Source organism: Henckelia pumila, chromosome 4, assembly GCF_033568475.1.
Source record: "Henckelia pumila isolate YLH828 chromosome 4, ASM3356847v2, whole genome shotgun sequence".
NCBI classification, from domain to species: Eukaryota; Viridiplantae; Streptophyta; class Magnoliopsida; order Lamiales; family Gesneriaceae; genus Henckelia; species Henckelia pumila.
Window position 1 is genome coordinate 153,987,531 of NC_133123.1, and position 10,500 is coordinate 153,998,030.

General features: G+C 35.5%; 1 long non-coding RNA gene across 1 annotated transcript; it reads left to right on the forward strand.

Annotated features, from left to right (window-relative positions):
* The first annotated feature begins 5,035 nt into the window (after nucleotides 1-5,035).
* On the forward strand, nucleotides 5,036-7,358 carry LOC140867602 (uncharacterized). The gene is made up of 4 exons (XR_012145199.1): nucleotides 5,036-5,189; nucleotides 5,620-5,690; nucleotides 6,530-6,626; nucleotides 7,049-7,358. It is a non-coding gene; the product is annotated as an uncharacterized lncRNA (long non-coding RNA).
* Nucleotides 7,359-10,500: the final 3,142 nt, after the last annotated feature.

Consider the following 10,500-nt stretch of genomic DNA (forward strand, 5'->3'; position numbering starts at 1 on the left):
CCAAGAAACTTCAAGGAAGCAATTTTTTATGCGGATTCGAATTTATGGCTTGAAGCTATGCAGTCGGAAATAGACTCGATGCATACAAACCAAGTTTGGTCTTTAGTAGATCCTCCCGATGGAATTGTTACAATAGGGTGTAAATGGATCTACAAGAGAAAACTTGGGCCTGATGGTAAGGTACTGACCTACAAGGCACGATTGGTAGCAAAAGGTTATACTCAAAGACAAGGAGTTGACTATGATGAAACCTTTTCACCAATCGCAATGTTCAAGTCCATAAGAATCCTTATTGCCATAGCAGCTTGGTATGACTATGAGATATGGAAAACGGATGTGAATACTGCATTTCTTAATGGAAACATTAAGGAAGAGATCTATATGATGCAGCCCGAGGGATTCACATCCATGGGAAGCGAGCATAAGGTATGCAAGCTTCAGAGATCAATTTATGTTCTCAAACAAGCATCAAGAAGTTGGAACCAGAAATTTGATGAAACAATAAAGGACTTTGGTTTCATCAAGAACCCGGAGGAACCATGCTTGTACAAGAAAGAAGCTAAGGATGTTGTGACGTTCTTAGTGCTTTATGTTGATGACATTCTACTCATTGGGAATGATGTAGGGATGTTGCAGTCAACAAAGATATGGTTATCAGGTAGATTCTCGATGAAGGACTTGGGTGAGGCATCCTATATTCTAGGAATACAAATCTATAGAGATAGATCTAAGAGAATGTTAGGACTCACTCAAGCAACCTACATCGACACCATATTGAAAAGGTTCTCTATGGATGAGTCCAAGAGAGGACATCTTCCTATGTGTTATGGAGTTTCTCTATCCAAGTCTATGTCTCCCAAGGCTGACAAAGAAATAGAGAAAATGACACACATACCATATGCGTCAGCCATAGGGTGTATCATGTATGGGATGATATCTACCAGACCGGATGTGGCATTTGCTCTGAGTGTCACGAGCATATATCAAGCCAATCCCGGTCAAATGCATTGGAAAGCCGTGAAGGATATTCTTAAGTACTTAAGAAGGACTAAGAATGTATTCATGGTTTATGGAGGAAGAGAATTGAAATTGGAAAGCTATACCGACTCTAGCTTCCAAAGTGACGTGGATGACTCGAAGTCAACCTCTGGATTTGTATTCATGCTCAATGGCGGTGCTGTCTCTTGGAAGAGTTCCAAGCAGAACACCACAGAGGATTCCACCACTGAGGCAGAATACATTGCAGCATCAGCTGTTGCTAAAGAGCCGTTTGGATGAGTAATTTCGTCCAAGAGTTGGGCGTAATTCCTGAAGTTGTTGGTCAAGTCCCGGTGTACTGTGACAACACTGGTGTCATTGCTCAGGCAAAGAAACCAAGGTCTCATCAAAGATCCAAACACGTACTGAGGAAATACCACATCATCCGGAAGATCGTGAAAAGAGGAGATATCACTGTCGAGAGAGTGACCTCTGCAGACAATATCGCTGATCCACTTACTAAGCCCTTGCGAGGTCCATTATTTGACAAACATTGCGAAGCAATGGGACTACGTAGTATGACTAGTTGGCTTTAGGGCAAGTGAGAGATTTAAAGAGTAGGTGCCCGATTAGCCAACTTGTTGCTAAGGGCTTTGATGACTCTATATGTAAACAATCTCTGTTTAATATATTTTATATTTTTATAATGGTATTTACTTTATCTTTTATCATATTATTATGTTGTGACATACTATACGATGTTTAGATGAAGACCTTGAATATACTAGAGTGCATTTAAGATGTGATAGTGCATTGGGATGACTATCATGAAACACATCTTATAAGTACTGTATATTCTAAACAGTTCCTAGTCAATTGAGCCGTCCGCAAATAAGGATAAGAATCGCTCGAGATTGAGACTAGCATTTGCGATGCCGAGTACCACGTTCCATTGGTATGGAACATAGAAATGTTCAAAGCATGCAAATGGATATTCATATGATGAATAATCGAACTACCCTATCCGAACTTTCCAAGTGGTTATCATTTATTGAGTGGATAAGTCCGTGGTTTTGGTTGTACACCATTAGTCCTTACTACTTGAAACATCATGGAGACTCTATCTTCTAGTAATGTATTTTGACTCGTTTACCGACTCTATGGGGGTCATCAGGTGTCGGGATTGGGTACAGTTACAACACATATAAGAGTCGATACTTTGTTGTCAAGGATTCACCACACGCTTGTGAGTGTGGGTATCCTATGCGATCTAAGGAGATATTAGTGTGACAAATCTCTGGCCAGAGTACATGATGTGCTTTAGGTTACATGGTTTCCTAGTAGCACATGCGATGTCACTATTTGATCTTCAAGATGCATTGCATAGTTATCGAATCTCGAACGACTCTCGATGTACCAATGGTTGTTGATTCGATCGGGATATATGGATGAAGGGACCGTACTGTACGCTAACCAAAATCTACTGGTTCTTGCAGGCACTATAGTGATACATAGGGAATCATGGGGCAATGTTGCTAGACGCTCTGACCATGATTCGATGGGTAAGTCGGAAATTCACTACAACAAATATGTTAATTAACCACACTAAAAAGACAACGGTTTTTTATACACAAACTGTTGTCTTTTGGCCTTTAACAACGGTTGTTACAAAAACCGTTGTCGTTAGCCAAATTTTAATGGAAAACGACAACGGTTTTTGAAAAACCGTTGTCTAATATATGTCAAAGACAACGGTTTTTTAAAAACGTTGTCTATGAGCTGGTTTTTATGGTCTAAGACAACGGTTTTAATTAACCGTTGTCTATGAGCGGGTTTTTGAAGGATCTACGACAACGATTTTTAAAACCGTTGTCTATGCGCGTGTTTTTGGAGCTCTATGACAACAGTTGTCTTTAACCGTTGTCATTTTTATTGTATTATATAGTTTAAGACAACACTTTTCTTGATCTGTTGTCTTTGTTTTATTTTTATTATTATTTTTATTAAACACATTACATATACACATATACCTACAAAATAAAAAAAGAAAGGAAACCCAAGCCCTAGCTCTCCCCTCCGCCTCCTCTCTCTCCCTTCCGCTCCTTTCCTTACGCCGCCTCACCGCCATTTTCTTTCCCTACTTTGTCTTGTTCAATGTACGAGGAACAGGTTACATGGGCAAGATGCTTGTCAAGGAAATATTGGCAGAGGGCCACCCTACATACATCCTCTGGCGCTCTGAGATCGGCCTCGACAACAATAAATTTCAGTTGTTCTTGGAGTTCGGGCAAAAAGGGGCGGACTGGTGGAGGGATCCTTTTCCGACCATGAATCGCTTGTTTTTTGTCTCGTTTCTGCCCAAAAATGAGCACTTTCTGCGACCTATTTCCGGGTAAATTTTCAATCACAAAATCTTTAAACTTATGACTTATTTCAGGTCGATCTTAAGGCTTCAAGGGCGTGAGATACTGGTTTTCAAGGTTTTCATGCTGGGATCTTTCTGGTTGCCAGAGGATATGTTTATGGATGAGCAAGCGCCAATGGATTTGGGTTTATTTCGTTTCTAGGCGGCTCTGATTTTGTGTTATTTTTAAAAGAAAAAAACGATGGGAGCTTTGCTTTTATGGCCGCGAAATGATGTCTGTGAGTATTGTAGTTGAGTTTTCTAACTTACTATGCTTCAATAGAGTTCAGACCAGCTACATTGAAATGATTTATTGTTGTAACTATATACTTTATAGATGATTTGTGTGTTATGTTGATAGACCTGCCCATAATTGTTGGCAAATATAGTGTTTCTGTTTCTTATGTTTCAGCAACACCGGACTAATACATTTTTCTGTGTCCACCTAGATAAATTTTGACACTTTCTCAACAAGAAAAACTGATTAATCTTGCACCGTGTTTAGTGTTTATAGTGATCGACATCTGTAAACTGTTTCAATGATTGTACTTGTGGTTGTCGAGATGTTCAATGCATTGAACAACCTCAGTAAAAACCAATCTCTCTTGTTAGTACCTAACATTATTTCTAGTTTATGGCTCCTCAGATCAATTGTCCTAACAATGCTTCTTTATGTGCTCATCCTTTATGTGCAACCACTTTCTGCCCTTTTCTATGTAAGTTAACATTCTCTTTATTTTAGAAAATCATTATCGTTTTATCCCCTTTTGGGTTCAACAGAGAACCATGTTTGTATTTTTCACGTTGTTAAATTATTGTGATAGGTTACACCACTAAATTGGGAAGAGTGGGCTGTTGTTTTGTATCTATTTGTCTTTTTCCCATAAGTATGTGTTCCGATGAAGTAAAATGATTCTCCTGTAAGCTTGTGGGTTGCTTCAACGATGAAGTGATTTAAGAGGGGGATGTAATGGATGTTTTGATACTTGAAGTGTTGACTGTGAAACATTTTTGACTCGTCTCAACTACTACGTCTCTCTATTGCAGGTGATAATAATTGATGAGATACTGAAGTTTCTTTCAAGAAACACAATTAGTCATGATCATTCTGATCATCCCCTCCTGTATCTTCGGCAATTTGTAATTGTCAAATTTATAGTCCATGCAATCCTGATATTGGCCAGTGTTTATTTCATTATATATACTAGCGCAGTGTTTGGTACAAAGGATTAGGTAGGTTTGTGTGTGATTTTTTATTTAATCCATTGTTTGGTAGGATTTTTATTAAAACAAGTTAATCTAACCTAGAAAGGATAAAGTTGTTTTATAGTAGGTTAACTAAACCCTCATCTCACCCTAGTATTATTTATCCTTATTTTTATCTTACTCATAAATTCCATAATTACCCTTTCCCTCCAATCTAAAAATCACCCATCCAATAAAATATAAATGATATTGTTGGCAAAAAATTTTAAACCATTATTTAATCTTATTCCTAAAAATCAAAACAAACACAATAATATTTTTAACACAAATTATCAATCCTTATTTATCATTTCTTTTATCATTCATTTAATAATCATTCAATAATCCTATCAATTGAACCAAACACTGCGTAGGTTTAATTTCAGATTCAGGAGAGTGGATTTACTTCCCAAAAGAGAAGTTCGCGACAAATGATGGAAGAAAATTCTATCGCCGTCCTGTAATAACAGGAACATTAATATGCTTCCTGCTGGGCTTGCAAAGTTGAAACATAGACTAACTTGAGGAGTCACGGCTAACTTTTGGATTGAGATGTGTTGAGGTAAGTGGAGTTTCATACTCTCTAAAAGTCTTGTTTTGTTGTACGTATGTCTTTGGGACGTCATGTAGTACTCTAAAAGCTCGGAATAAGAATCAGAAGTCTAGTAATATATTTATTTTTTTATCTCTAAAAATATTTTTATAGAGCTAGTAGTTGAAATGTAAACTTATTTTAAAGCAATTTTTAAAATTTTTTATTTTATGCTTTGATTTAGTCCTTGTGATACAATAAGACTTTTAAAAGTGATTTGAGTTTCTTCGCAATTTTGATGCCGTTTTATTTTTTTTGTGGGGGATTTTTTAATTTATTCGTGAGGAATGGCATGGGTTCATGTGTGGATTATGATTAGGAGGTACTTGTATGCTTATTAGATTTCAAGGTTTCAATACGTATTACAATGAAGCTAAAAATTGGGTACTTTCTCTCGCAGCGTTGGCCTTTCAATAGCTCTTGTGTTGGGTAATTTCTCGTTTCAGACTCTCCCTTCTTTGTGGTTCTCCAGTAAGTTCTTTCTCGTTGTTCATTACTTGTGAGTATCTAATTACGGAAAGCAAATACTGATTCAAATGAGATCATGGCCTACGTTCTGATACAAACTGGGCAAATGAATGGAAATATAAAATCAATTGATTTTACACTCACAGATGTTTTTTAGATTTATACTCTTTTATTTGTTGTTGCATACACCATTATCATTTTTAGTTGATGCAATTGAACGAATTATCTGTTTTTTTTTATTTTTTAAATGAGTGAAAACTTTTCATTTGTTCAAACTTGTTCTTTTCATTTGCAAGCCACAACAATTTTGTAAAATCTTTTGCTTCGTCAATATCTTTGTTCTTTTCTTTTCTTTTTTTCAATTGAGCCCCGAGATCAATATTTTTATGACTTGGGTTTCTTTATTTATTTTTTTTAAATACAAAAATTAATTGTGTCTTCGGGTTATAATGCACAAAATGCTTTTTAGTGAGATTATTTTTTATGGGAATTTCTGGAAGAGAACACTATTTAGGATGTAGTGTGTTGGCCCTGTACTAGTCTTTGTTCTCTAAATATCTTTGTACTCAGTCAAAAAATGATTTTTGTCAACTTATTTCTCATGCTTAATTTTCAAAAAGATTTGGTGATTTTGATATACCTGTTAATTCTAACATTTTCTTGAGAATGATGGATTAATATAATTCCTTTTAATGATTTCAGCATGTGATGGCATTACCTTTAAACATTGATGGCTCTGGTGTTATATCCCTTCTGTTTTATAATACTAGATTTGCACAAAGTTTCAAATTTCAGGAAAATGATATTACTGAAGTCTGAATTCATACGTATTTTTATTGCAGCATAACCTTCGGTTAGTTTTATTTGTAATGAAGAGATACTTTCAAGACTTTGCAAATGGTTCAAGATTCCAAGACCATCTGATCTCTTCTTGGTGATGTGAGTTCATGCACTTGCATTAATTCTTGTTTTTTACTTTTCTCGGTGTAACTTACTTTGTTATTTATTAAATATTTTTTGGTACTTCAGATATTTGGAATTAGCCTATGGGATTATGGTACTGATGTTATGGATGCATTGGTTGAATTGCTTGTACATGCACTTGGTATGATAGTTGTATGTGTCTTGTCTATTTACTGGTATTTTTTATTAAGAACTTTGTTATTGGCCATTCACATATTTCTATACGCCGGATTTGTACTTAAATATTTCATTAGGAATCATTAGGAAGAAAAAATGGGGTGAGAGACGTCAAGTGATTCTTTGTACTTCATGCAAATGAGTCATACCTGCACACCATTCATAAAACTAGGAAATGTTTTCTTCTCCTCTCATGTCTCTTATATCCCTCAAATATCTAGAGCATGCGACAGGAAAAAAGTTGGCAAAAGATAGCTACAAAAAATGGGTCACACCGTCATTGTTGTCTCAGGCAAGCCTGGGATTGTAGGCTCTCCATGTTCAAGTTAGAGCACCCTGAGCCCAGAGATACCCCAGTGGTTGGCACTAATACAAAAGCAGGCAAAAGAGAATACATACACGATTGAAGCTACACGTAAATTAGATTATATATTCAAGGCAACAGAGGTGGAAAATACATGCATACCGTGCAACCAAGCAGATTCTTAAGAAATATTTTCGATGCTTTTAAGGTGAAGTGTCTTGTGTATAGCAAAGAATGACCTGCGAAGTTTTAGGATTTCCTTGTAAAGTTTGTTGCTTTGATATGATGTTTTGTAATACTGTAAAATTGTATATTAAATTTTATTTTAAAAATTTTAAATTTTGATTGATTTATAATATTGAAAATTTGTTTATTAATTTTTTTTATTTTTATTTAAGAAACAACAAATTTAACCTGTTGTAAAACTGTTGTCGTATGCCTCAAAAGACAACAGATTTAAACTGTTGCAGAAATGTTGTCGTACACCTACATAAGACATCGGTTTTGAAATGTGGTTGAATAATGTCAACATACGACAACGGATATAAATTTTTGCAAATATGTTGTCGTATGCCAACATAGACAACGGTTTATAACTGTTGTAAAAGGCAACTTAAGACAACGGTTATAAACCGTGGTTAAATAGTGTGTACGACAACAGATATTTACTGTTGCATATCCGTTGTCATATGTTGGAATACACAACGGATATAAACCGTTGTCGTATGCTATACTTTCGACAACACCTAAAAGTACAACGGTTTTTTGACCCCTACGACAACGGATTATATCTGTTGTCGTTTCCCTTTTTTTCTTGTAGTGATTGTTGTTCCGAGTCACAAGGAGTTGTGAGCCCACGGCTAGCTGTATCCCTGAACCATTGAGGGTCACACAAGTAATGGATTACTAAACCCCGTTGAGATAGTTAAATTTAAAGAGTTAAATTTAATGAAAGAGAAGTTGGACTTCTTAATTAAAGGGAGTGGAATTTCCTAAAATGACATAGGGATGGACATTTTTGGACATCACTGAATTCGGATTCAAAAAAATTATCTTGACTTTAAAAGGTGCAGAAATGGTTTCTATGCACATTGGTAAAATCATTTTATCAATCGGAGTCATGATAAATTTTATATTAATTTCTATAATAACAGGCTTGGCTTTTTGGGCTTAAGTTATGGATTATGGGCCCTAAAGAGTTAGTGTACTAATAGAGATATAACTTAAACCAGTCTAGAAATTATATATATATATATATAAGTGTAATTTTCGAAAATACTACTTTATTCCATCTTGCAATTTTTGAAAATCACATAATATATTCTAGAGGGTTTTTCGAAAATCCTCTTCTCCTTTTTGAGATAATTCTGTCTGTGATTTTTATGAAAAATTACTTTCTGAATTGACAGATCAAATCTGTTTAATCTCTTCGATAAACATCTGATTGATTTCTAGTGCAATCAATCAGAGGGTTTTAGTTTTCTGTTCGTGGACTTAATTCCGGAGATTGATCTAGCAACTCATCGATTCTGGGGATTTACAACAAGAGCAGATTTAATCTGTTGGAGTCCATAATCAAGCCATAGCTTGAAGAGGTAAAATATTAATTGTAATTATTATTTTACTTGAATAATTTAATCGTTAGGATTTGATACCCATGATATGGAATCGTTCCATATAAAAATTTTAAACTTCCGCTGCACCGGGTATCACATCTTTGATCCGAGAACACGTGTTCCAACATAATTAACTTTTTTTCTTGGACTACAAGTTAAGCAATCAAATGATGAGATTTTTCTTTGTCAAAGTAAGTATGCAAAGAATTTGGTGAAAAAGTTTTGCAAATAGAATGTTAAGAACATGAAAACTCCTATGAGCTCGAGTGAAAAATTAGGAAAAGACAGTGTTGTGGCTGGTGTTGACAACACCATGTATCGCAGCATGATAGGGAGTCTTTTGTATTTGAATGATAGTCGTCCTGATATCATGTTCAGTGTGTGTTTATGTGCTAGGTGCCAATCTGATCCAAAGGTAACCCATTTAAAAGTTGTTATGAAAATTTTGAAATATGTTTCGGGTACATTGGATTTGGGATTGTGGTATACGAGGGAAACCAACACTAACCTTGTAGGTTTTAGTGATTCTAATTGGGCTGGTGATGTGAACGATAAAAAGAGCACTACGGGTGGGTGTTTTTACCTTGGCAATACTTTGTTTCATGGTATAGTCGTAAGAAAAACTGTGTGTCACTTTCGACTGCTGAATCTGAATATGTGGCAGCCGGAAGTTGTTGTTCACAACTTCTTTGGATGAACAAAATGATTGAAGATTATGGTTTTAAGAGTGAACCCCCCCCCCCCCCCATTGTTTATTGTGATCATTCAAAGAATCCAGTTCAACACTCACGCACAAAACACATTGACATTTGTCATCACTTTATTCGAGATTTGGTAGAAAAAGGTATGATTCGAATGGAGTTTGTTGGAACCAATAACCAATTGGCAGACATTTTTACTAAAGCATTAGATCATGAGAGATTCTCAACTCTTCGGAGGTCTCTCAGCATGTGTGCATTATAATCCTTTGCGTATATTGTCTGCGGTGTTACAACACTACCGACAACACTGTTGTTTTTCTTGTCATGCATTTTTAGGATTTTAGGCATTCTGCACTCACTCTGTTATTTGTAGTGTTTAAATCTCTGTTTCATTGATTCAATCAATGCCAAGTTTTTCTGCAAAATTTTTATTGAAACACACTGGCCCTTGCAAATCGAAATCTGACTAAACCACTAAGTAGTAGAGGGATGTACGTGTATTTCATGTTCTTGTCCCATGTGAACGGTGGTTTTAAAAATTCAGTGTTCACCTTTTTAATAAAGTTTGATGACCAATGTCATATGTACAAGCTTTATAAATAATCGGAAGAAAAAGGAAAAAGCTACCTATTTGAGTCCAATGAAGACTGTTCTTTTAGTGTGCAGGCTACCACTTCTGGAATTGTTTCTAAATCAAAGGTAATCAAGTGTGTAAGTCTCAAATGCTTTTTGAAAAACTATGGTGTTGTTGATGATGTTGGCAACATGAGAGGCAACACTACACTTGTCAACATATAGTTTTCTTTTGATTGAATTTTTAATTTATGTTACACTCTGTTTAGGCATAAAATAGGTCATGCATATGCATTTTTGGTAATAGGGTTCTGTTTTTGGATAAGGTTCTAAATTGATGAATTTTTATGATTTACCCTATTTACTAAAAATTGAATTTTTGTGATTGATTTTTGTTTCAGTGGAGTTAGGCTGATGTGGAGTTAATTCTGGAAGATTTGGGATAAAATACGTATCTTGGATTATTGCCTTATTTATGG